Source organism: Ischnura elegans, chromosome 6 (assembly GCF_921293095.1).
Source record: "Ischnura elegans chromosome 6, ioIscEleg1.1, whole genome shotgun sequence".
In the NCBI taxonomy this organism is placed as follows: Eukaryota; Metazoa; Arthropoda; class Insecta; order Odonata; family Coenagrionidae; genus Ischnura; species Ischnura elegans.
Genome location: NC_060251.1, coordinates 99,149,701 through 99,176,031, shown reverse-complemented (window position 1 = coordinate 99,176,031; position 26,331 = coordinate 99,149,701). Strand labels below are relative to the sequence as shown.

Below are 26,331 nucleotides of genomic sequence, written 5' to 3'. Positions count from 1 at the left end.
GCGTGATTGCCTTCAATTAAAGACAGCGCTCTCTCTCTCTCTTCCAGCTTTTTGCCGACTCTTCGCTCGTTCTGATTCTTCTTCTTCTTATTCTCCCTGTTTTTTTATCAATCTCTCTCCTCCAGTTTCGTCGCCAGAGCAGTTTAGTTTCGCAACACCATACTTCCGCGCGTGCCGTGAGCGTGAACGCATGCGACACAAGGTGCAGCGCGATCGTCATCCCGAAGGATTTCACAACTCGTGTCCCACAGCTCTGATGGAAAACAGCGTCGTTGTCCTAATAGTCGGGGTCCTAATAGCGTTGCGTGAATAGGGTAGTTTCCTTCATCAAAGAAAGCGAGAGGAATTCATTGCGATTCGTTACCCACCGTCAGTGTATCCATAATATACTAATTATTTGGTTTTAGAAATCCCAGTTCATACGAATGTTAATCCTTTCTAACCCAGAGCTACTTCAGGGAAAAATGAAATTTCAAGATTTTTAATTTTGGAAAAATGAAAATTTTCCATCAAATCATGTTTATCATAGTAGCTAAATATTGCTTCATAAAAAATTACAAAACAAAATAATGTGTAGTTTTGATATTCCCTAAAAAGGGCTGAAAATTTATACATTTTTGATGTTGCTTAGAAGCAAAATTGGGTTATTTAGGGTTAATGGTCAATTTTAACCTCATTCAGGTGAATAAAGGCCAGATAGGCGCCCATGCGATGCCTCTCCACGTGACTTCAGAAGGACCTAGTTTCTATACGAGTAGACGGAAGTTTTACATCGTCTGAGATTGCCAATGCATGCATGAGGCACAGAGCTCACCGATTAAATTAAATAATCACCGATTAAAATTGCCTATGGTCGAAAATTTCCGTCGTTTGATGGGGTATTAATAATCTTTATTTAAGTCAAGCGCTACCTGCTAGATGCCTGCATCGTAGCGGTGCTCATAGCCTCGCACCAAGGTGGCCTCTCACAGCGACAGACGGGACAGGAGTGACGTCGCACGGGCTTTTCCCAGCATTCATACTTAGCCGTCGCATTATCGCGCGCTTGAAAATTTTCATTTTTAATTGAGTCACGAAAAATAGATATCGTCATTTAAAAATCTGAAAGCGTGAAATACGTACTCCAGTAGTAATAATCTTTCGATTTAGGCAATAAAAAATAGGAAACTAGCCTATTGCAAAATTACATTCGTTAATTGGAAGGATTGTAATGGAGCACATCATGTATGTATCTAGTATAACGTTCTCAGATCTGATACCAGTCTCAAAAGGGCCCAAGGAATGGCATAATGAAGGCTAGTAACAGGTATTCTTTGCAGAGTTAGGTGCATCAGAAAATCCCTAAATCACTCTAGAGAAGAAAAATGATTGTTTATTCTATAAAATAGACTAAGATTGATCTTCACATTTTTCTCGTTTCTCGGGACGTTTCTCTTCCTGATCTTTCTTTTCTTTATAATTGCAATCCATTCACAGAGTTAAAAATAAGGATCAATTCATATCGAAAGGATATTCAATTTAATTATTAGTATTCTGAGGCTGGAGCGGAGAAAAATATTCTTATACCATGCATCAAAGTGGAAAGTCTTGTTTTTACACCCGTTTCACGTGACTAAAGATCAAGTTCAAGATAGAAGATATTTTTTTTTTAATATCTTGCTGGTATCACGTGAAGGTCAACCAGCGTGCTGGATCTTCAGAGTGCAAGTAATTATACACGTGGTGCGACTTAAAATCGTAATTATTTAAGCGTAATATGAAGGAGTTGCCAAGGGGTACGGGTAAGACTCTGTTCTGATATCGAGTGGAATATAAAATGCACTACTAAATATGTCATTGATTTCCTATGTTTTATTTACCTGATTTCTTTAACTAACTCTGTTTGGAAAACAGAAATCACTTGTACCCCTTGGCTTCTGACCCACTCAATTGACATATATACATGTTGATTTTTGTTACTTTTAAAGTATAATATTCCATGAAGGGAGAGGCGACGGCTAGAATACTTCTTCTTAGGCACCCTATGCTTCTACCTTAATCGATAAAATACTGTCAATAATAATTATAATACATAATACCGTTAGCAGTAGCCGTTTGCAGTGGAAATGAAGGTTTCAAAAAATCATAAAATTACATTCAAAAATATTAATCAACAGCACTGGTGAAGGTCTCTATGGTATTCGGTCAGGCGATGTTACTGAAAGTGCGTGCATTATCATACACACTAATGGCACAGTAAAAGGCCCTCTCATACCGACTTTTAGTTTCTTTTTATTCTGTCAGAGGGTGCACTCAAACTGGTTGTTATTAAATGTTTTCTACAGAAATCCCTGATTTATTTGGGACTAAAAAAAATCGGGAAGCGGCCTATGTATTGAATTATACGGTAGTCGCTTTATTTTCCTGTAGGTTTTTTCTTTATCGATCTAGTGTGGTTTCATAAGAATGGGCTAGTGTTGGTCATTCAGGGAGTCGGATTATGTCAAATAATAATAATTGCCTTTATTTGCATTTACAAACTTGGTCCTTCGAAGCCATATGGCTTGTCAGAAGGTTCCAGTTATTCAGTACAACATGTGGCACATTGAGAGCATAGCATTTATATTAAAAGTTTCAACTTCAACTTTAGGTAATTTTAAACAAAACTATGATAATTTAATATATTTTGCACATTTCAGATTAAAATAAAGAAATTACAAGTTTACAACATCACTTATTAACCAATCATTCACTTTTCTTTTAATGTCGGCCAAAGACTTGAGATTACATAAAGCCTTTGGCATACAATTATAGGTATGAGGTACAACATACTTCAGCAACCTTTTACCGTACTTGTTATTATAAAGATGAGTTTTCAACAAAGGACTGTTGCGTTTGTCCATGGAATGTGTATTATCACATTTAATTTTGTGCTCATTTTTGAAATAGTTCTCTATAATAATGAGCCAATTCAGCATTTTATACACAGTTAATATATTATATTTAGTACACAGTGATTTTAGGTCAGAATTACAAAAATAGTTCAAACCATCTGTATCAATTAACTTCAATTTTCTCTTTTGGTTATTTACAATTGTGTTTAACAGAGTATTTGACGCCATACCCCAGACAGTGATCCCATATCTCAATATACTCTCCACCATTGCAAAGTAAATCATTAATTTTATGCTAACAGGTAGGTACTATTTTATGGAACAGGTACTAAATGTAGCTGAAAGAGGCGAAAATATGAAAATATAGTTTTAAGCCACTTATCACTATTGAGGTTTTTTGTTAAAGCGAGAATGACATTTTTTGTATTTATTTTATTTTATTCACTTACCTCCAAAAACCGCACTTTGACCTTTTACATTCGTGTTTTCAGCAGTTTCAACAATTACTCGCGCACGAACAGTCACGGCCTTGATGTAGGTAGCCTATCCAGGCGGGACACGAACCCGCAACCTCTTGTTTGGCCGACGAGGACTTTACCCCGCCGCCGCGGAGGTCGGCAAAGATTACATAAAGTTATCTTTGAACAATAAATTTTGGGATGATTTTTCGGCACTTTGTTCTTCCATCATTTGTTTTCTTTAGCGATGTATCGTGGTTTCAATATCATGCCCCAATGCTGGACGTTTAGGAGGTCGGATTATGTTATATGCACCTCGAAAAGGAGAGAATATGGTTTTAGGTGACTCTCCTCTGTTTAGAGATTTTTCAAAAAAGCTAGAACTGGACATTTTCATGTTTGTATTTAGATTGAATCCAATGAGTTCCTTGAGCAAATAATTTTGACCTAAGTTTTCGGCACTTTACTTTTCCATCATTGTTTTCTTTGGCGATTCATCGTTGTTTCATTAATATTGGTCATTGTTGGCCGTGGAGGAAGCTCAGCATGCTAACCCTTTATAACCCAGAACTGATTCTGGGAGAAATAAAATTTCAAGACTTTTCATTTTGAAAACATGAAAATTTTACACTCAATGATAATTATCCTGGCAGCTAACTATTTCATCAATAAAATTTATACTACTAAATAATCGGTATTTTAGCTATTTCTTGAATACAGCTGAAAGCTTAAACATTTTTGATGTTGCTTAGAAGCAACATTGGGTTATAAAGGGTTAAGTATAGCTTGAAAAAGAGAAAATATATTTTTAGGCGACTCCTTGTCTTTTGAGAGTTTTTTTAAAGCGAGAACTGGACGTTTTCTGTATTTAGATTGCATCCAAAGTTTTCCTTGAGCAATAAATTTCGGCGGGGCAAACTTGGAATGTTTGCGCATCCTGGCAGATTTACATCTCAGCCAGTATCTCTCACTGGAGAATCCTCCTTTCGACTGAGTGATTAAGTGTTGAGGATACCCCAAGTTTAAATTTCGCGAAGTTGAACGAGGTATGTATGGGAGCACGATGCACGATGGATTTGTGTTCATCGCTATGGGATCCATCGGGAGGAAATCAATGATGCATTGAGTTGCAGACGTGTGGCCGTGGTTTAATCACATCGCGCTTCGGTTCACGACTAATGTTTGTAACATAACATACGAGGCGTGAATTTCCTCATATGCGTCGCCGGTGAGCATTTCACATCAAAACGGGCCCACATTACCGTGATCACTCGTGCGTGAACAAGGTGCAATGCGTGTAACGGCGTGACGCGTCAGGATATAGGATTCTCGCCCCATCCTCCTCTGCATATGCACCCCTTCAATTGTGATGTTACGAATTTAAAGTGATGTAACTACTGCTTGCAATTATTTTTTTAATAATTATTTTGTACGATAACCGATACATCTTTTAAAAGTATTTTTTATTTTAAGCAAAATGATCCATGTAACATTCCTAAGGTGCTAGAATACATTTAAAAAACGTCTGTCACCGCCTCCCATTCCTATGGAAAGACTGGCTTGATGAAAAATCGCAGTGAGTTCGAAATGTAAAACGTACGAAACAACTTTGACTGTGTACTCTGATCGATTAGGGAGCTGTACTCCGTATATATAATGCATTTTTCCATTCACAAATGAGTCAGCTTTTAGATAGAATTATGTCTTGTTCAGACTAAATGTGGTATAAAGTAATCGAAGTACTGTTAGCGATATACATCTTTGGTGAATTTTACTTATAATGGATACAATTCTTAAATTAATTTTTTACTTTTTATCTACTCCATAGTTCGTTCGAGTATTCGACACATTAGTGTAGCCGTTATAATTTAGTAATCAAAAGCGAAAAGTTTAATTCCACGCGCGCTGGACGAAAGGCAGTTCCAGATACATTAATTTCATTCAAAGGCGCTAATTTTTATTAGGACGTATTTGTTTATTCATGAGGGACCGAAATCAAATAATTTAGTTATTTTTATGCATTAAAATGAAGGATTAATTAAAATGATATGAAATTAAAATGCATTAAAAATGAGAAATTTAAGCATGCTTTCCGATATTGAAAAATGTACGCATTGATGTATAATGTTTTGTGAAGATTGCCCACAGTTTTGTTGAAAAATGCCTCTAACGTATTGCAAATAAGTTCGATCTTTGGGCATCTGAATGCTATTTTTTTTGTGATCAAATCGGCTCGACAACGTGTTTGCCACCTACTCAGCGTCAGTGTGTGTATTTGTGTGAGGAAATCCTCGGGTTTCTCTGCTCTTCCCAGAAGGTGACGTAAATCTTTCGGTGTCATCTTTCCCTTATCTTTCCGTGGTGACATCTCTGCCGGCTACACGTACGTGCGCCGGTGGGAGATAAATTGGGTGTCTCGCTCGCTTCCCTCCCCTTCATTTTTTTCACGCCTTCACGGCCGCAGTGCGCGTTACCTGTGCCCTAAGTCACGTGAACGCGTGGAGTTGTAAGGAAGTCTGTATAGTGTGAGAAGATTAAAATGAATTCAGCGGAAGGAAGCACGTGCATCATCAGTCCCTGGGATCATTACTCCGAAGACGTAGGAATTCTCGTCATTTCTCCTCGCCTCGGGGCCGATGTGAAGGAAGTTGTCCTAAGACCCGTATGTGACTGTAATACTCTATCTGAGGGATCTTCAGCCTTTTTTAATGCAAGGCCCAAAAATCGATTTCACATGGTTCGGAGGGACGCAATGCTCCATGCCACTTTACCACTGCATTAATAAAATAAAATATAATTTCAAATTGTAGTAATCTTTATTGCCGAAAAATTTCAATCCATCAATGAGAATATACATCTATAATTTCAAAAATGCAATGATCTTTATTGGCTAAAATTTTCAATCAATCAATGCGAATTTTGACATTGTTTATTTTCAACGAGGTTGTCGATACATATTTCATATTGTGTGGCGTGTTACAATATATTCTTTGGCCGCATGCGGCCCGTTGGCTGTGGATTGAAGATCCTTGCCCTATCTCATCTGATGATGGCGAACTTCTGCTATTGGTGAAACTATAATTCCTAACCATCATCATCATTGTTTAACAATCCTAAGATTGGATTGACGCATCTCTCCACCGAAAGAAACTCTTACGTTCTTACCCAAAAGAAGCAAATAGATGTAAGAAAGAGCTCAAAACACCTAATGCTGTCTCAAATTGAAGGAATGCACTTTTACATAATAATATAACTGTTAGTAAAATGCATTATAGAGGCGAATTTTCAGCGACTTTTGTGAAATAATAACTCTCTTTGTTGGGCCCTGAATTCGAGGGTATCTATCCTTGCCCTTGTCAGGGCGAAGTTTTATCATCCCCCGGTAGAAGTAAGGAACAGGTGGAGGTATAACCTACCCTTTTGTCTGATGTGTCTCTTTTAGTACGGAGAAGAATAAATTTGATTCCACAGAACTTGCTCTTACTAGTAAGAATATCTCATTGTTACTTCTCCCGTATTTAATTTCCGTGGCATCTTTGATTCATGTTAGGTTAGGCACTTTACGAATTTCTTGGCCCAAGTACTGGTTATAATTCTTTGGTTTTCTGCGTTCTCGTTTTCTGGTATGAGGTAATATATAGCTACGCAAGCCCGACGGTTATCTTTAAATTCATGTTTTACTCGCGTTTTTAATGAATGTTACAACACTCCTTTTTCACTACAACAATAATTATTTTAAAGCTCTTGTGCTTTCAATGCTTGGGAGATATTTTGTTAGCATGAAATAAATTCTCTCTGAGAAGAAGTTATATTTTTCCGCGTAGGTAATTATTTCGGCCGTTTTATCCAAGCAACATGCATACATATTTTGTTGTACATTTTTCCCTTGTGAACTTGAACCCAGTCATGCAAAGCTAGTACTCATTGTCCAACATGCACGGCATGTAATCATCGGCATCATTATGACCTGCAATTTTCCCAGAAGATTTATTACTTTAATTTCCTTAATGCTGCAGCAGCTGACTTAATTCTATAGAATTATAATTTTTTCCCATTGATTAATTGCTTCCTTGTTACCCGATGTATGTAGATAGTGAAAATTGTCTTCATCAATGACACATGTTGTGTTAAGATTTTTCTCATGATTTCCAATTTTCTCATTGATGTTGCCTGTTCAAACGTTTTCATTTTGCAGCCTTCTTTAAATCTATATTTTTTTTATTTCAGGACACATCCGGGATCACGGATCTTTCTGAACCTCGTACTGCAATAAGTGAGTACCAGCTTTATTTATTGATTGCAATATTTTCCAGTGCATTTCCTACTTCATTGCATCAAAACGCACTATATTTTAAACGGAACTAGTACCACACTTATTTAGGTCAGTAAAAAAATTCGAACTGATCCGTTTTGGTATCCAGAATGCTTTTTTGATGCCATATGTAGGTATGTAAATGAAATGAGGGCTGCGAAAGGAAAATATTTTCATGTCCTCTTTTTTGTGAGAAATTAAATTTTTTCTGGACAATATCCCATCATAAGCAATAAATTACAGAAAGGCCAACCGTAACTTTATTATTGGATTGCATAGTTCAATCACAGTTTGCCGCTTCTGATAAATCCATAGCTGTGAATTCCGTCTGCCAAAATATTTGTGGTACTTAATCTTCGCTGGTTGATCACGTTCTTAGTCGATTTGTACTCTCATCGTAGTAATTCGTAGTCACTGTCCACACTTGCGAGTCGAACGTAATGCTCGACTGCTGTATATCTCAACTCCGACGTGTAAAAAAGACTTAAGGCTGGCTTTGTTTGTCGTATTTACTGCTGTTGTAGTTGACTTTTAAAGCTCTACTCGTGCGTGTTGACAGCGTTTGCGAAGTTCTGCGAAGACAGCACGAATCGATTGAGATCTCGATTCTACCAGTTAGCAAAGTCGAAGCAACTCAATTTTGATCGCTGTGGGAGTCGATGGTAATGATATATCGCAATCAGGAGATATTGATTTATCTACGATTGGCAAATAATTGAACGGAGCTAAGGGTTATCCCAAAGATTGAGAAGTGTTTCGAGGATTGGAAGAAGTGCTGTCACAAGTGCATCTTATCTAATAGGGACTATTTTGAAGACAACAACAATAATGCTGACGAATAAATTATGTTTTTTTCAAAAAACTAAAATTCCCGTTATTTTCTGAACGTACCTCGCACAGTATGAGAAATACTTGGAGCCCGTAATTTTTCAGAAAATGTGAAGAATCATGGCGGACTCGGTTAATCAAAGGGTAGAGAGCCATTTTAATGCTTATGCTTGTCTTTGCTCTGTTGAGGTAATTGTTTCTAAGTCTACTATTTCGCCGTAATTATTTCTAAGGCGACTACGTTAATGCAGAAGAATAAATAAAATATTTATAACTGATGATTTCAGCCTTAATGAAGGCTATTGGAGTTCTCCACCGGGTAATCTCCTTCATGGCTGCCGACGTTTCGGGGCACGAGTCGTACTCCATCCTCAGGGCTTCACTCAGCTCTGAAGATGGAGTACGACTCCTACCCCGAAACGTCGGCAGCCATGAAGGTGATTACCCGGTGGAGAACTCGAATCGCCTTCACTACCAGCATACGCCGGGAAAGCATCCGATCTTTTTTCATTTCAGCCTTAACTTTTTGAAACCTTTCCATTACGGAAAATGAAAGATTAACCTTGGTATATTCACTAATAAATAGGTATTTAAACTACTATATAACTAAATAAAAAGAAAAGATACTAAATAAATAAAAATATAACTAAAATAAATAAGTATTTCAAAATCACAACCTGGGTTTCATAACATGGTTTCGTCACCTGAAGAAGTAACCGTGTAACGTTACCCAAGTCGTGCTTTTAAAATATATTAAGTGAAACTACAAAGTTTATTCCTTCATTGTCCAGGTACCTAAATATTTTTTTTCGATAAACTAAAATTCTCGTAATTTTTTTAAAAACACCTTGCATGGCTTCGTATCGATGAATCGATCCATCGAACGAGCCCATCCCGCGTCCTCAGGTGCAGGCTGGTTGTTGTGATTGAATCTCGTCCGGGGCTTGTGCACCAGCCTGAATTCGGTCTCCGTAAAATTCTCTTCTCACGGGCCGGCTGCGGACTTAACGGGTCCTTCCTCGGATGCCTTGGGGCGAAGGGTGGGGAAGGCCGTATTCAAGGAGAGGGGAGCCGCCTTGGTTACGTTTCCATTGAGCGCCAAGCCAGCAGAGAGAAAGATCGGAGGGAGCAGAACATCTTCTGTCCTTACCAAAAGTGTAGAGACTCGAGTTTGAGCTTTTATATCTAATAATAAAAAAATATTAATTTTCACGATAAAAAACTTTTTTATCGCGAAATGAAAGGAATACAAGTAAATTTTTGTTCAATAAATATTTCAATAAACTTTGGCGTCAACAAATTTGTTGCCATGACTATCGCTTTTATGACGATAGCAGCGACGTCATCGGACTTTGTTGACCATTTTTTGAACTATTGTATTTAATTTTAAAGTCTGGATAACAATCGCAGTATAGTTAAAATCATAATAAAAGTGTTGAACTATTGCATTGTCATCTAGTTCTGAGTTATTCTGAATATTTTAGCTTGATAGCTAATGGGAGAGCGGGTTAAAATTGAGTTGCAAGATTTGACTCGGACAATATGAAAAACAACAAAGCGAGTTAATAAAATTTTATAAAACTAACGCAATATTGTAAACAATTGATAACGTATGTACATAGGTACGGAAGACTTGCCAATTACAGCAATGTCAAAATTCACCTAGTACCGCCAACCGTTTCTTAGAGAATGTTATTTCATTAAAAAATACAATAACAGTTGTTCTAATTGTGGAAGATGCATGAAAGTTGAGATTAGCGCTAACAGAGCCTTTCTCAATAACATAAATAACTTTTGTAAATTTATTAATGCGCGTTTAACGTAGGCCAATGTTTAAAGTTTAGGTGTACTTTGAGAGTCTTAAATAAACCGGTACTTCTTTAGTTTATTGCATTAATATCTATATCTATCGAGTGGAGGGAAAATTTTTCAGCCGTATTAATCAACGCGCATTTTAACAAGAAAAGTAATCGTTCCGAAAGCATGAAAATATCTAAAAGAGTATGGTTTTTATAAGCGTTCAAACTCGGGTCTCTATACTTTTGGCACGGGCAGAAGAGATGCGGCTGCTAACTCCCTCCTTGCCCGATGGGGCGTTATAATTTAACGGTGCCTCACATCCCAATGGCCGATGCTCACCTCGTCGTCTAATATTTCGAATAGTCTATATAACTGCATTCTGCATTCCGCCGATACATTTTTTCTCTCCCTTCGAGTTTTCGTGATAACGGTTAATGCGTCCCTTCCGTTTTCTGTTGTTTTTTTTTTCTCTTTTCCTACGATCGGGTGCATCCTAAGGTCGAATGATCAGTTTGAAGGTCGGCTGTTCCATTCCATGATTCGCTGTTCCCCTGTTGCGTTTACTTTTCTGGTAGAGGGAGTGGTGCAAAAGTGGAAACCCTGTTTTGAATTATGTTATAACTAGCTTGTTTTCCAGTGGAATTTTTGAAAATTAATGGAAATAAAACTCACAAATAATACACTTAATTACCGCTTTTGGTTTTTATGTTAAATTTATCGTTTACTTCGTAAAAATAATAGTGAATTGACACTTTGATTAGATTTTCAAAATGTGATGGGAATGTGGAAACTTTTGTATTCTGGCTATCATACTAATTGTAAGTGTAGAAAAGTGAAATATCATTCGCCCTGAAGACGATGGCAGAGAACGCCATTGAAACGTCGGCAGCAAAGTCCATCCTTACCCGGCTGATTTCCCGTGAAGACTTCATCAACAGCATTCGCCGGAAAAGAACCAAATCCTTCTTCATCAGGTCCTTCTTCAAGTGAAGTATCATATCATCTACTTATTATTCATTGAGAAATCAACGCAAAGGCTTAAAAATAGCAATTTTCAATAAAATGTTCGCTTGCAAAAGTTACAAATGTTGTTCTCATTTTCACTACTGGAGCACAAAGTATGTTATTCTTTTCTCTTATGGAAACAATCGCTTTTATCATATATTGGACATCCCAATTTTCCCATTTACACTTGGGCTTGGGGCCAATAATCTTCATCGGCTTCTGAAACTGGCGAAAAGGTGATGTAGTAGACAGAACACATTTAGGAGAGGGAAATGTGGAAACGTTTCCACATTTACCACAGTGTTGTGCTTCCACATTACCAGGATCGGCATATTGAACTATGAAGCTAAAACTATGCTGCATTTTCCAGCTAGTAGATTACATAATTACACCAGATTTTGGCATGTTTTATGCTTAACAATAACTTATATAGCATTAAGAAATAGCTTGGTGGACTAGGTGATTAAATTGAACTTAGAAACTTACCTAAAAAGTTTTACGAGCGAAGAGAGACTTGGAACAAGTATTTAATAGACAATAAACCATGAGTTGACTGTCACCGCTCCTACAGGCTTCCTAAAGAAGCAGACCAAGAAATCGATGCGGTCACCGCAAGCCTACGGTACCTCCCAAGCCCTAAAGGCTATGCTTCCACATTACCAACATGCTTCCACATTTGCACCAGTCCCTCTATAGTATGGTACTTGAAGGAGGCGACCGTCGCTTTTTCGACATAGGGAAGGGCAAAAAAAAGGAGGGAGAGAAACCCGGCGTCGGTATTAGCCTGCTCTTAACTAAAGGGACCAGGATGATCACGGCTTTACGTCCCATACGACTGTCGGAGTGCTGTTCTTGGAGTGCCCTTCGCAAAACACCCGAGTGGAGACTGGGCAGTCTCTGGAAAATGTAAGCCATGGCCAGTATTTGAACTCGGACCCTTATTTCTTCCTATCGCGTTTCTATACGGATGTACCACAGTTGCATGTTCGAAGGTGATGTAGCCCAAAGAAAAATAGGTATGCAGAGTTCCAACAATATTTGATGGAAATCTGCCTTGGTTTAACAGATCACCGTCTGATTATGTGAAGTTTAGGTTGAAGTGCCGAAATCTCTCCTATCTTGAGTTAGATTTTAAATGCAAGGTGATTTTTTTCCTTATTCTGTATCAGAGCGGTAGGTCATGGAGTGCTAGTAGAGATATTTGGAAAATCGGCTTCAAATGAGGTATCTATTGATCCTTGACTGTGATTTACTTCTAACCACACGGGTACGTAATTATATTCGATATCTTACTGACCATAATACCTTGTTTGACATTTTCTAAAGTGTTATCATTGTTGCTTTGAGATTATCTTAGTTGGTTATCTAAGATTTGAACTCAGAAGCCATAAATGAGATAGCGGCAATCGTGCAAACACGACCTATAATCAGCGAAAATAATTGGTACATTTATGTGAAATCTTTTTCTTTTTTGCACGTCAAGGTAACCGTTGACCTTCTGAAGTTATCTTTTTCGAGGAAAAAAAGAGTCGTAACTTGCCATCAGAGCATGCGACAGGTAATTCAAATAGGTTAGCGACGTGAAAATCTGTGAGCATGCCCTGTTTACAATGTGATTAGGAAGTAATGTCTTGTAGTTGTGTGGAGAAAAAGCTGTGAAATTATATCATCTGGATCAAGGGGACTGTACATAGGAGGCTCAATTCCATCCCATAGAAGGTTGATATCTGTCGCCACTTTGGTCGCATTTTAACCGGTTTTCAAAAATGTCTGCGGCACGGTGATGAGTGCAATGCGATCCACTTTTTTCCAATATTTTGCAGTGTAATGTTTGCCATTGCGAGGAATTAGCATTAAAAAGTAATGAATTTGATAGATCACATCATCATGTCTATGAATTTTGGTTAAAACCCCTTAATTATACCTTATTTCCCCGTGAAACTCCGATCAATTTGTCCATTAGCGACGCGAGTGTCGACTTTAGTAAACCCATTCAAATGCGCGGTGGGTGACAAGTGACAACACATTTATAGGCCGACTTGAGGATCCTATTTTGTGATATATTCGTGATCTGGGTTATAGGGATATTGTTTACCGAAACATGGACGCTTCGGAAAAAGGAACATAAAAGATTGGAGGCGTTGGAGACGTGAATTGACAAATGATTCCCAAAATGTTCCCTGTCAATGTATTTTCACCAGAAGGATGCCTCAAATTTGCTTCTCTGATGAGGCGTATAGTAATGCTCTCATCTTTTAATAGCCTGAACGATAGAACTTTTGAATGGGGTGTAACTTCTGTTTTAGTTTATTATTAATGCACTGTTTGTGTTTTGTGTTAACGTGTCGAATTTTATTTGAGTGTTTGAAATTTGTTGTTTTTGGTTGCTGAGAGAGTGTTGATGATGAGGAGATTTGATTGCTGCATCTGTGGAATTAAAAGAGGTAGTCTGATTCCATACTGCTTGAGATTTTTAACGGTTATACTCGGAGAAAGATCAAATCCTTGAGCTTTTTGAAATACAAACGCAACACAAGCAGCTTGGTTCGCCAAAAAAAACTGCTGTGAGCGAACAGTGAACGTTAGGTAGCTTTTACATGAAATACATACATACATACTGGGAGGCGCTCGACACTTATACTTCTTTAGGAACGAATATCTTTCAGAGCGACGCGGAGAACATCATCGTTGGACCTCACTATAATTCCAGGTTTGCTAGAAACGATAAAATAAGGGAGATATTTTTCCGAGTGAGTATGTTTAGGTTTCCTTTTGCCCCCTAGCAACGATGGACTTAATTAAAGGCTAGGTGGAAGTCAGAAGTCAAATCGCCCCAACGTGTTCTTATTATTATCGCGCAGTAAGTAAATTTAGGTGTAGATGCAATGTAAATTGTGACCGAATACTTTTCACAAGATTTGCGGTGAATAAGGGCATTACACGTTGTAATTACAATAAAAATTAATAATTCTGACGCTACAAGGGATATCTTTTATGGCCTATCGTTCTGAAGGAGCTTACGCAAGGATCTATTCTAGTGTTGATTGTTCCCTATCCTCAGGGGTTGATCGGGTTATTTCTTGCGGGAGCATTAATGATTCTCTCTCGCTTGGCGTGATGACGACACGTTGCCCATAGCGTCGACCCGTGAGGAATGATTCGACCTTTCTAATTACATCGCCCCTTTCATTGGTGTAATCTCCTAGCTGGAGATCTTTGAAGCGCAGTTTGAGAGCTAATATGTGCGAATTGAGCATAAGAGTCTACGCTCGAGACTAGTAAACATCAGGATAGTCTACGACACAATCACGAGAAAAACCTTGTGCTTTTCCATGCATTTTATCCTATACAGCATGATGCATTGTGAATGTAAGTGTTTTCGAATGAAACGAAGAATGTTACATTGATATAGCGCTATATTTCAAGGCCAAGAAAATTATGAAATGAGGAAGAAATTATGTGGTGTGAAGCTATTATAAACACAAAAACATGCATGTACTATTCCGTTGTTTTTGTCTTCACTTGTCAGAGGACCGTAAATAAGAGTGTTTTCGATTGGGTTGAATCGAGTTGAATATTAACTAGATATATCTTCATATTTTTTGGTTCAAACAAGTGATAAAATTATTTAAAATTATAAAAATAGTATTTACAAAATATTTTGGCGGAGTAGTATTTTTGTACTGAACCTAAGTGTAGAGAGAAATTCTTGGTTTAATTTCGAATAAATTTCTGTGGGATTTTTTTCGAGTTGCATATTTGAGAAGTGCATCTTAAAAAAATATATTTCTATAGGATCAAAAAGTGTTGTTAGGTATTCGAACCCACACCCTCTTACAAGGACTAGAAAACAATCCCCTAATTACTGGCTAAGTTGCCGATCCCGCAACATTGATTGCGTTGCGATATCCTTTGTTATAAAGATTTTTTAATTATCTCATGCGAAAAAAAAGATTGTCAGAAGTGGGATTCGAACCCACGCCCTCTTACGAGGACCAGAATTCACAAGACCCGTTTGGCGGGCAAGAATATCTTGAGTCTGGCGCCTTAGACCGCTCGGCCATCCTGACATATAGGTAATATTTCGTACCCATTCACAGTATTACTCTGGGCTTACATATGGCCACGTGAAATAACCTAATCTCTTAGTGGTTGCTGTGTATGTAACCACGCATTGTTCCTAGTGCATTTTTATTCCTTTTTCCTCTTCGAATCCCAGTCAGGTCTATTCCATTACTTCTTTAAAATCCTATTCTTTTCCTTCACCTAACCACTAATATTATCTTATAGGAAGAGGAATGACGAAGTGCACGAAGTGATTAGCGAAAATTTACGTAAGAGATACGGTGTAGACAGAGGGTTTGGATATAGCGACTACTATTAATACTACGAGAGGGCAATACTATAGTAATTTTTAAAGTATTTCACGGATTGAGGTAGGTTTCCATGGAGCATTATGAAATGTTCTGCCAGTCTGCCCTCCCTTCAGGCACTTCCCTCTTCAATTCACTGTAAAGCCTACTTCCTTTCATTCTATCTAAAAAAAAATCCTATTTTATTCCTTCCTCTCCCTCATTTACCCAATATTTTACCCCTTAACATTGTTTTCAACATCCACTCTCCTCTCAGTAATCGGTCCATCCTAGCCTTCTGTTTCATGCGAATTTTGTAGAAGTTGCCTCTCCTCATCCACCATACACTTCGTCGTTTCTCCTCCTCCCCATACATTTCACCTTCTCCATAACCACATCCCCAACACCTCAGGTCTTACCTTATCCTCCTCCCTAAGTGTCTATATTTCCGCGCCGTTGGGCGCTACACTACAGATCACACTCTTCACTAGCCTTTTCTTTAAACTATAACATAACAATCCTCTCATCAGCTCCTTAACGACCAATGTTTACGCAAGTCACGCGATTCATCTTAAGAATATCTCTATACTTTATTTACATAACAGAAGCTATAAAAGTAATCGCATATACGAATTAGAATTTTCATGAGTTTTTAAAAATCTGTTCCCAATAGGGTAGTATCCTTCATCAAAGAAAACGAAAGGCAGTGATTGCGATTCGTTACCCACCATTAGTGTGTTCATGATATACAAATTACTTGGTTTTAGAAATACCGGTTTAGACGAATGGCAAGGGTCAATTTTACCCTCATTTGAAAAAGGCCAGATTGGCGCCCATGCAATGCCACTCCACGTGACGTCACAGGGACCTAGTTTCTATACGATTAGATAGGAGATTTACATCGTCTGAGGTTACCAATGCATGCATGAGGCACAGAGCTCAGGGAAACATGTCACCTATTAAAACTGGCTAAGGTCGGAAAGTTTTCCTCGTTTGATAAGGTATTAATAATCCTTATTTAAGCCAAGCGCTATCAGCTAGCATGGTACTCTGCTACTTGCTAGCATCCTGCGACGTATCAGCGCTCAAAGCCTCGCCCCAAGGTCACCTCACTTGCGACAGCGGGAACAAGAACGACGTCACACGGGAGTTTTCCCGGCGTTCATACTTACCCGTCGCGTTTTCGCGCGCTTGAAAATTTTCACTTTTCATTAAATCGCGAAAAATATATATCGTCATTTAAAACTTTAAAAGCGTGAAATACGTACTCCAAGAGTAATAATCTTTCGATTTAAGCAATAAAAAATAATAGGAAACCACCCTATTGAGAAAATTGGACCGTGAACGGTTAAAATTAAATTAAATTGTAACCAAAAGGATGGCATTCGACCGGGAATTCCTCTCAAAGCTCGTGTTTATGCATCTGTCAACTGTTCAACACTCCGTAGTGCATTCCTAAAGGCGGGAATGGGCGACGGAGGAGCAGTTCCTTCACGGCCTCCCGTCTCCGCCGCTATAATTTCCCCGCTTCCCTTCGGGGAAGAGAGCGCTGTAAAAAAAACAGGTTCCATCGATCCGGAAGTGATCGCCATTAGAAGGTGCTCCGAAGCACGGAAGGCTCCAGAGGAGGCACGGCCAGTTGGAGGAACCTCTTCTCTGAATCTCCCTGAGCGCGTTAATCGTTGAACTCGCTGTGGAACTCCCGGTGTATTGAAAAGCATACCCGATCCCAATCAGAAAGGATTGGAAAATGGTGTTGCTCCCGTGCTATGACTTATTACTCCTAACTTCATTTTCTCACTTGGTATTGTCTGAGATCATAGTATTAATAAAGATAGTAATAATAATGCGTCTTCATTGGGGCGAGGTAGAGGCTTGAATGCCCTTCTAACTTCTTGTATTTCCCTTTTTGTCATACACAAATCTTTGACTATTTAACGGTGAGAGTCAGATGAAAATAGTCCTGAAAACAATGACGAGATAAATCCGTGCGTAAATGAATGCTACATGATAGCTATGGCTTTCAAAATTTAAAAATTCATAAGTGTATCAAAATAGCAATATATATTTTAAAACGTAGAAAGGGATGGATAGAAAGCGAATAAAATGAGCTCTTTCTTTTTCGCGGTCGTGGAATTATATAAAATTAAAAACTTTTTGAATCGCAATCATTCGATAAGAATTGTTGAGAACTGATCATGTCTCTTTTGACAATGCAAGAGGACTGCGGAAAATATGATGTAAATTGCGCGATCGACCTCTTGGTGTCTTGAATGTCTTTCTGTTTCTATTTCATTTCTTTCTTCTACTAGAAATGCAACAACCAGCTACCATTTATCCCGTAAACTGTTTTCTCTTTTTTTCCATGTTTACTTAATGCCTCGCTACAAATATTTGTACTTTCTCACGCCAAAGTGACTTTGACTATTGTCCACTCCATTCTCCCCTCCCTTGAATCACTTCCCTCTTCAATTCACTGTAAGGCATACTCTTTTTCATTCCATCTAAAAAAAATCCTATTCTCTTCCCTCCTCTCCGTCGTTTAACCAATATTCTTTCCTCTAACACTGTTTTCAACATCCCCTATCCTCTCAGTTTTCGCACCATCCAAAACTGTCTCATCCCGAATCTTATAGAAGCTGCCTCTCCTCACCCACCATGTCCAGCACTTCGTCGTTCCTCCTCACTAGTAGACTATAGATAGTCTAGATAGGCTATCCACACTCTTTGTTTCCTTCATATTTAAGAATGAAGTAATCTCTTTTTTAGTGTCATATAATCATCCACTTTGTCTTACACCGGCTTGTTGGCTATCTTTTGCATCTATTTCAATCTCTTCACATCGTAATATATTTTGCCATTGAACATTGAACAATGTTAGTGAGCTTGAATAATTGCGTCAACTTACGTATATAAAGAAGTCATGGGAGCTTCCTGGTGACGTAATCAGTAAGCGATAAAAAAGGCCGTAGAGGAAGTGCTCATTGTTTGGCTGCTTGATAAAATTTATCAAAACTTAGGAAGAACTATTTAAGGAAATTAATCTGTTTTATTTTTTGCTATTTTTTCTTCCTTTCCTTTTTGTTTTTTGTGTTTAAAGAAATCATTACTAATTATGTTCTATTTAATTTCTATTTCTTGAAGTCTTGCGTTGAGTTAATTAATTTTGTGATAATCATCTGAAGTTGTTCCTGATTAAATTTATAATTTTAGTGCCATCAAGGGGATAAAATAGAGACGCCATTTTAGTTGATCCAGGCTCGAAATGAACACATTTCTGGGAAGCTACTGCAAACGTACCGCCTGTGGCCGTTTTTCAAATCAAGTAATCAGTGCAAAAGCTTTTTATGGGGAAAAAAGACACTGCGGAAGTGTTCCGATTCGCTGTAGGATTATTGGCCAATACAACAATCAGGGCATTGCTCTAGAATTGGCTCTCTTTGTCTCGTGTTTGCCTTCGAAGTCCATTAATGTATACCCTAGTTGGCCGTATCTCTTGTGACCGATACTTGGCATCAAATGCTGTTCGAACATAGAACACGCTCTGGAATTTCATCGTTTTTTCCAATCGCTGATGGAGAAGCTTTATTCCGGTCTTTCGAAAGCACACCAACCCTAGCGTTTTTCCTCTGCCGAATTGTAAAGTATGTCCATGTACCAGTGTAGAAGTCCAAGAATAGTTCTTGCTAATCAAATACATTTCGGTGCCTATACATGGAATATCAATTCACTACTGCAATAGTATTTTAGTACAGCAAATGCCGTTGTTGGCGTTCCTTTGATATATTTGAGTTCAGGGGCGAACTCAGGATTTTTTCCGAGTGGGGCACAAGGGTCTGACAGGTCTTCTCATACTTGAGATTAAAAACAAAATACAACAATTACTATTGAAAATATTCTCATTATTTTGATATGAAAGTTATTAATATTAAATGAAATGAATGAGGCTCCGTGGTACACAAAATAAAACGTACGTAATGATAACCGTATTAACAATCTTGTCTATTTTTAAGCGTCTGAAGGGGGGGGACGTGCCTCCTAAATCCGCCCACTTTTGGGTTCACTCTATTTAGTAGCTTATACGGGCCTTGAAGAGCAAATATATTGAGATTTATCAAATGCTAATGCTCGCTAGTCAGCTTAAAATATTAAAGGCTTGAGCAATACGTTGGAAGGAGTTCTGAGATTAAATAATGGGAAAAGCTTTGGCTATGGAGGAGTTTACTAAATGCCAATTTCTGATAAAGGAAACATTCATAAAACGTATAAAGCGGCTTGCGATTAATCTGACTGTTGTATATGAATTAACGATGAAGAAACGAGGATAATGGTGAGCTAGAGTGGAAGATATTACTCTTTTGCAATATAAATGTGGACGAGGGTGAAGAAGTAAGATTCGCGTGGTGGAAAAAGAACGAGAATGTGCTATACATTGTGGGTAAGGAGAGGAAAGCGCTATTGGAAATTGAGGTGATAGTGGGTGTATTTAGATCTTGTATTAAGTGGCGAAGGAATGCTGATGACTGCGGCAGTGGAAGAATGTTGGCCAAGCGAGGAGTCAAGACAAAAATAACAGGGTTTAAATTCGATAAAGTGGATGAAGATAGGATGCACTTTCTGCCAAAATGAACAAGGAAATACTATATGGTGATGAAGATAGGCGCGGCAGGATTATGTAGTTGAGGCGTTACAAAGGCACTAGTTTGCCAGCATAGGTGTAATTTTGGGGTAAAAAGGGTGGCTTTTTTCCACGTCTGCATCTTGCTTACAAAAACATATTTTATATTACACTAGGTTGTTTAAAACTTGCGTCGTTTTCCTGCACTCAGCTTCCATTTCTCTCTGCCATGCCACTTCTTCTACTCTCAATCTTCATTGCGTCTAATTAACTCTTTCTCTTCCTCTTTTGGGTTTATCTGGTGTCATCCATCCTATTAACTCTTTCTAACTCAGAGCTGCTGCTGGGAGAAATCAAATTTCAAGATTTTTCATTATGAAAACTGGAAAAATTTGCACTCAATCATAATTATCGTGGCGGTTAATTGTTTCGTCATTAAAATTCACACCACAAAATAATGCGTAGTTTTTTTATATTTCCTGAAGAGACGAGAACATTTATACATTGTTGATGTTGCTTAGAAGCAGAATTGGGTTATAATGGGTTAACATGCCCAAAGCAGATTAGTTGCTTCCTTTCCACCTCGTCGACTATATCTTTTTTAAATTCCTTCATCTTCATTAACATATCATTTGTAACTCCACTCTTCAGAGTCCACTCTTTCTGCAACTTCTCCTCATGTAATCTCTCTTAATCGTCAATGACCTATTTCTGTTTTATTTCTACTCCATATGTATATCAACTTCATCATTCTGCCATTGGCTCCTATATTCCTACTTTCGTTTTTATGCCAATATGTTGTAAAGCATGCCTGGGTACCAGTGTAAGAGTTCAAGAATAGTTCTACCAAGAGGTACCTACTTCCGCTTTCATCCAATATACAAATATAGTAAGTTATAAACTTCACCTGAAGAGTCCATATAACCTAGTTCAAGTCAGCTATCCCAGAGCTAAACTATCGTCTATGTTATTGTTCCTTATTGTACGCTGAAAAAACGACATCTTTTTTTATCTCTCGATTCTGCAGTCTAATATATCTATCTCATCTATGTGACGTTTCTACCATAATAATGAGGCTCTCTCGAACTTCGTTGGCCCGCGGATCATTCGCGGGAGAAAGCTTTCCTAACAGACGCAGTTTCTTGATCCCGTCGTTAAACTCAGCTCGAAAAGACACCCGCACGCCGCGTGCAATCCGGTCAAGGAGTTTTTCTCTCCCATTTGCTTTCGTTCGCCTCTCCCGGAAGTCTAGTGGAAGTCTGGGAGCCGTAGTTCCTAGCCATTGTCCGGCGCAGAGCTTCCTTCGATTCCATTCGGGGAATATTCCCGGAAGAGAAAATGAGCGATCCGGTCTCCGGTGCACCACTTCCCGCCTTCGCTTCGCTCTCCCTGCCCGAGTGCCGTGGTCAGTGCGCAGCGCGTGCCTCTCGACGCTAATGCAACTGCGCATGCGACTTGGCTACCTAGTCGTAGAGGAGACGTGAAATGAGAAAGTGTACTACTCGGGAAATGGGAACTCGTTCTGCGAATCAATGACCTCTTCCATTTTCCGGAACGGTCTCTTTCATCAATGAGTTCAACAGATTCTGGCTTCAATTGGTGGAAGTTAGACGTATTCAAATAGATAAAACATGTAGCACTTTTCCACAAAAATGTTTACTGCGTACAACGCCTTTCGGCTCATGCCTCTTTCACCTCATGCCTCTTTCACATTACGATTTTCCGAGCGATCGTCCGAACGATAGTTGGCCGAACTAGCCGTGTGAATGCATGTCCTGACAATAGTTCACGTAGTTCCGAACGTTGCCACTTTACGATAGTTAGGCTCTGGGAGACCGGAAAAGGAAGCAACAAGAGAAAGACGAAAAGTTCGTGAAGCTTCCTTCGCTCTATTTTTTTCATTGATTTGTCCAAGCTAGGAAGAATATTGGCGGAAGAAAAATTGTTCGGTAAATACACGGTGAACACAGTAATATATTGACCCTACATACCTCAACAGCTTTGCTAACCGTCAATTCCACGTTCACTTTAGATGTCAGCACTTGAGGGCAGCACAGGTTTTAACCATACGTTAAACTGTTAGCATGTTAATAACCCCGATGTAAAAGGCCGCATGGAGCTGTTTTCGTTGGCATGGAAATAAATAAATAAACGTCAGGAGCGCCAATCGAGCGGCTGTGCCATCTCCAATTGCCTTTCCTCGCGTTTTGTGACGCTGCAGCGGTCACCTTTCCGATCAGAAGTTGCTTTAATTGGTCCCACCTGTCTTGCGAGAGGATATCGTGTCACTAGGACGAAGAGGAGGCAATTCTCCTCGCATCCACATCCGGTCTTGCATCTAGCAATTAAGACGTTGCAATGGATGTAATGCTACGACGCGTCGCGGCGTATAAATCCGCCCTACCCTTTTTTCCCCCTCAATTTTTACTCGTTTAAAAATAAGAATAAAACGCGATCTTGGGAAATGATTGGCTGCTTTCAGGTTCTCTCCCACGCCTGTTCATCTGAGGCGATGACATCTTTCGCTAACGTTGCAGTTTGCTTCTTCAGGTCCGAAGTGTAGGATGCAGTTGGTGATTTCCTCATATACCTTTCCTCCAGCCGGGGGCCGGTTCGTTTTGGTGCGCTTTCTTGTTTTTCGCCGAAAACTCGTTTCCAACAGCAGGACAGTGTGTAACCATCTTCTTTATTGAAACGTCATCATCATAATACCACCTGATGACGTTAAGACGTTGAAACCCGGGTCGTGTTCTAGTTTTTAATTTACATGGTTTAGTAAAAGTCTCCTCACCCAATAAAGTTCTTTTAAAAATAATCTTATCATCTGGAAAATTTCATAGCTACTTTGGAATACCTTTTTCAACATTTTTCTGAACATCAAATTTGAAACATTTTCATACGGATTTCCTGTGCGGTAAAATGTTCGTATAAATGTTCAAATAATTTTCTATTTTGTAATAGCGAAATATCAATGCCTTCAATGGCAAACCTATCGGCCAGCCGCCAAGGGGATGCCTTCGGGAGTAAGGTGTTCCAGGGGCTATGTAGAGAGGGGCGAAGTCAAACATCGCCGCAAATATTCGTCTATTATAAAAAATCGCTTATTAATTCGATAAAAAGAAGCATCCAAGTATTAATGAGAAGTACCATCCGACAGACCACCAGGTTCGCTCAGGATGCCTTTCGAAAAGATTTTTCCTCGTTGAAATGTGGCTGAAGACGAAAAGAAATATCGCTTATGAATTCCATCTATGGCATAAAAAGTCGATCATTCTCACGATTGATCGAAATATCGAAATAGTCCACTTTTTACCGTCCGACCGACCAACAGCCAACCTGGGGATGGCTTGGGTAAAGAGCTTTTCCGGTGCAAATGTGGTCGAAGACGAAATGAAATATCTCTTCCGATATCCGTCAAATGACCAAAAATATTGGTCATTCTTACGATTGATCGAAATATCGAATCTTTTGTACCGTCCGACCGAATACCAGCCAGGCTGGGGATGACTTTGGCAAAGGGAAGCTTTTCTGTTGGAAATGTCGTCGAAGACGAAATGAAATATCGCTTCCGTCGATGGCCAAAAAATCGATTATTCTTAACATTGATCGAAGTATCGGAAGATTCCTCTTCCCGAGGTGTCGCTCGCGGTCCAACCGACCGCTTGGGATGGCTTCGGAAAATAGGTTTCCTGTGGCCCACCTGGCCGAAGACGAAAATTTCCGCTCCGTCGGAGTCAAAATGAAATATCGCGTGTGGTCCCTTTCGTGGCTTTCTGTCCCCCGGCCGACTTACACTGCTTTATATCCTCGCTAGAGCACAGGTGCAAGGGATACGTCTTCTCGACTCTTTCGCCAAGGGAATGGATGAATGGAATCAGCCGCGTGAGAATGCTTCTTTTCCTCAGCGTGCCGCCGTCGCCGCCGCCTCCCGCTTTTCATTTTTTTTATATATCGTGGGGCAGGCATCCCATCTCGTGAAAAATGCCGAAATATCTCGTCGCAGCGTGTGTTCACGTGAGGGTTTTACGAGCATCTGGTGCAGGGACCGCTTTGTTGTGTTGTTTTTTGTCCTCTTTCACGCATTGTGTATCCCCAAGTCTGCGAGGAAATGCTTTTCTATATTTGATTCGTGACTTTATGTGAAGCCCCTACCTGGATGCTAGCTCGGAATTTGGACTGCTTCCGAATGTCAAATAGACCAAAAAATTCTTCTCACGCCCACAGTACCTCAACTAGGAGATGGGTTTGGGTATAACTCATCCCTTGCTAAGCCAGAGGTGTGCGAATTTCTCTAAGTTAGGTTTAAAGGGTCCAGATGATTTCCTTAGAACATCCTCGCACATGTAAAAAAGGTGTATTTCCTATGTTGACAGTTTGAATTAGTACTAACATACTAACCGTGGCGGATCCAGGATAGGGACAAGGGGTTATCTCCCAGCAGTAGCGGGAGTCCGAAAAAAATTGCCATGCTATCTAGTGTAAATTGGACAACCAAGGGAGGAGGGCTTAGCCCCCCCATATCCGCCACTGCATACTAATTATTGATTTCTTTTTATACCTCGTTCCACGACGATATTTATTTGTGGATCTTCGAAGGCTTCACTAGGATCTGATTTTAAAAGTAAGGAGGTGGCGTTTGAGAAAACCTTTTCTTCTACATCATGATACGGAGACAGTTGCTGGATGGCCTAAGTACTAATTTTGCTATGAGCTAATTCTTCTAATATTTTAACAACTGGGTGCCATTTTTCCAACTCTATGACAGCCCTGACAGATTCTATGAGGATATTATTTTTTCTCGGAGAACAGTGTAAACTATGCGCATGAAAAGAATTTGAATAATAAACTTAAATATGTGGTTTAAGCGTCACGTGATTATAAGGTGAAGTATTTCAGTTATAAGCAATGAAGATCTTTACGCTTCGTAATTACTTGATGACGAAGATGGAAAAATCAGCACCTGGATCGCCTGCAAATTGGTTTCATTTTTTATTGACAAATGAAAGCCGCTTCAATTTCGCAATGAATCACTTAATTAATACAATATACTATGTTTCGATCAATACAGCCTTTCCCAGCTCTTAACGTGGTAACGAATTTAAATTATAATTGAAACTACGAGCATATTGTGTTTCATTGAACGACAAAAGGCTCAAAAAACACTGGAAAGCTCACAGTCCTTGAGTTAATGTGTGAAAGTGTGGCATAGTCGACCGTAGTCTAAACAGGAAAAAGGCTCCGTGATTATGGGCTGATTTATAGAATTCGATAGATATCCGAGAGAAATAAATTTTCAGGGCCGTATTATTGATTTAAATTTTCCATCCACATCGTCAATACCAAGAAAAGCTACCATTGTTTTTCTCATTTACGCCAGGCATTAGCATAAATTATGATGGAATGCTAATAAAATATAAATTATGGATGTTCGTTTATATTAAAGCTCGTTTTGTAACAATCACTCTCCTTTATTCACCATCAATTGACGTTTAGAGAAGAAAAAAAAAAAAAATTTTATGGCGTGTAACAGGTGACATTGACGTATAATATATCTTTTATTTCGTTTCACGATTTTCGTGGAGGATTTTGCGTGACAGAGATTGATTCCACCATTAAACAATCCTTTCGGATCCTCTTGTTGATTCATCAGATGCCATAAATAGTTGTCCATTTTGCAGGTTTTTAGCTATTTCTGGGTAAATTAGATACCCTAAATTCACAACTATTTCTTTATCTATCCTCTTCTCCGAGTATCGTTATATATTATTTATTTCCTTCCAACTTCCCTGTAAACAATTCATAACGGCCTTTACAATGGCAGTTCCAACATGCGCAATACAAATATCCATGCACTTACCCAAGCGGGACTTGAACCCACGACCTTCAATCGGGCAGGTAAGGACTTTATCCCAACGATACTGAGGCCAGCAGTTGAATATACGTAAGTTTATAAATGGATGTTTTGAGCTTTCACTGCCCCCTTTTCCTGATTTACATTACAGGATTAATTCATCATTATCATATGGCTTTTCAACGATTGATTTAAATTGAGGTCCCTAGAAGCCGAGAGAGTACTCGTGCAAAA

The 26,331-nt window shown here is 39.0% G+C and overlaps 1 long non-coding RNA gene and 1 other non-coding gene across 2 annotated transcripts in view; one reads left to right on the top strand and one right to left on the bottom strand.

Annotated features, from left to right (window-relative positions):
* Nucleotides 1-26,331, top strand: part of LOC124161248 — a 356,365-nt gene that overhangs the window by 302,011 nt on the left and 28,023 nt on the right. Inside the window, exon 5 of the long non-coding RNA XR_006865351.1 lies at nt 7,559-7,604. This is a non-coding gene — a long non-coding RNA (uncharacterized LOC124161248). The remainder of the gene's footprint in view (nt 1-7,558; nt 7,605-26,331) is intronic.
* On the bottom strand, nt 15,232-15,346 carry Trnal-caa. Its single transcript has 2 exons — nt 15,309-15,346; nt 15,232-15,277 (listed from the first exon to the last, which is right to left on the bottom strand). It is a non-coding gene; the product is annotated as a tRNA-Leu (tRNA).